The following is a 2,084-nucleotide window of genomic DNA, read 5'->3' on the forward strand; positions in this document are numbered from 1 at the left end:
CCAGGCTGTCCAATATGTTAGCTTGTAGCCACATGTGAGCATGTGAAATATGGCTAGTCCAAATTGAGATGTGCTACAGAGGTAAAATAATCACAGGATTTCGAAGACTTGATATGATTTTTAAAACTTTCATTAATAATTTTTAGATTGATTTATAATATATTAGATATCTTAATGAAATATATTATTAAAATTAATTTTACAGATTTCTTTTCCATTTTTAAAAATATAACTGTTAGGAATTATTACTGATGCTGTTCTCATTTGTGGCTTGCATTATATTTGTACTGGACAACACTACTCTGGAGATTATGACATACATCCTTCACTTTTAGAATCCATTATAAATTACTACTTTTACAAATTGCCAGAAAATGCAAGGACTTCAGAACTCTTTCCTTTTTTAATTCCATTCCAGTGTAGTTAACATACAGTGTGATATTGGTTTTAGTTGTACAATATAGTGATTCAGCAGTTCTATACATTGCTCAGTGCTCATCATGATAAGTGTACTCTTAATCCCCTTCACCTATTTCACCCTTTCCCCCATCAACCTCACTTCTGGTAATCAGTAGTTTGTTCTCTATTAAGACTCTGTTTTTTGGTTTCTTTCTTTCTTTAAAAAAATCGTTGTTCACTGTTTTGTTTCTTAAATTCCCCCATAGGAGTGCAATAACATATTTGTCTTTCTCTGAATGGTTTATTTCACTAAGCATTATATTTTCTAGATCCATCCATGTTGTTGCAAAGGGCAAGATTTCATTCTTTTTTATGATTGAATAATATTCTCGTGTGTGTGTGTGTGTGTGTGTGTGTACACACATTTGATCTTTATCTATTCATCTATTCTTGGACACTTGAGCTGCTTCTAAATAATGCTGCAATAAACATAGGGGTGCATGTATCTCTTCGAATTAGTGTTTTTATGTTTTTTAGGTATATACCCAGTACTGTGATTACTGGATCATATGGTAGTTCTATTATTAATTTTTCTATATATAGTATAATGTCATTTGCAAATAGTGAGAGTAGTACTTCTTCCTTACCAATTTGGATTCCTTTTACTTCTTTTTGTTGCCTGATAGCTGTAGCTAGGACGAGGATTTCCAGGACTATGTTGAATAAAACTGGTGACAGTGAACATCCTTGTCTTGTTCCTCACCTTTAGAGTTTTCCCCCATTGAATCTCATATTAGCTGTGGGTTTTCATATCAGGGCTTCATTATGTTGAGGTATTTCCCCTTTAAACCCACTCTGTTGAGGGTTTTCATCATGAATGGATGTTGTACTTTGTACTTTTCTGCATCTACTGAACCGATCATATGGTTTTTATCTTTCCTCTTATTGATGTGATGTATCACATTGATTAATTTATGAAATTTGAAACACCTTTGCATCCCAGAAATAAATCCCACTTCATTATGTGAATGATTTTTTAAAATATATTGTTGGATTTGGTATGGTAGTATTTTGTTGAGGATTTGCCTCTATGTTCATTAGACATATTGGCCTGTCTAATAAGTTCTCTCCCTTTTTTTTTTTTTTGGTTTTGTTTGTTTGTTTGTTTTTGTTTTTGTGGTGATAATGTCCTTATCTATTTTGGAGGAGGGGTGTTTGTTTATTTTTAGGTAATGCTAGCCTCATAGAATGAATTTGGAAGTTTTATTTCTTCTTCTATTTTTGGAAAAGTTTCAGAAGAATAGGTTTTAACTCTTCTTTAAATATTTGGTAGAATCTACCTATGTAGCCATCTGGTCCTGGAATTTTGTTTGTTGGGAGTTTTGTTTTTTGTTTTCTTTCATGGTTGGTAATTAGTATGTTCAAGTTTTCTATTTCTTCCTTCTCTAGTTTGAGAGATTATGTTTCTGGGAATTTATCCATCTTTTCCAGGTTCTCCAATTTGTTGGCATATAATTTTTCATAATATTCTCTTACAATCCTTTATATTTCTGTGGTGTCCATTGTTATTTCTCCTCTGTCATTTGTAATTTTGTTTATTTGTGTTTACTCTCTTTTTTTTAATGAGTCTAGCTATAGGTTCATATATTTTGTTGATCATTTCAAAGAATCAGTTTCTGGTTTTG

The sequence above is a fragment of the Crocuta crocuta genome, unplaced genomic scaffold (assembly GCF_008692635.1).
Source record: "Crocuta crocuta isolate KB4526 unplaced genomic scaffold, BGI_CrCroc_1.0 scaffold83, whole genome shotgun sequence".
Lineage (NCBI taxonomy): Eukaryota > Metazoa > Chordata > Mammalia > Carnivora > Hyaenidae > Crocuta > Crocuta crocuta.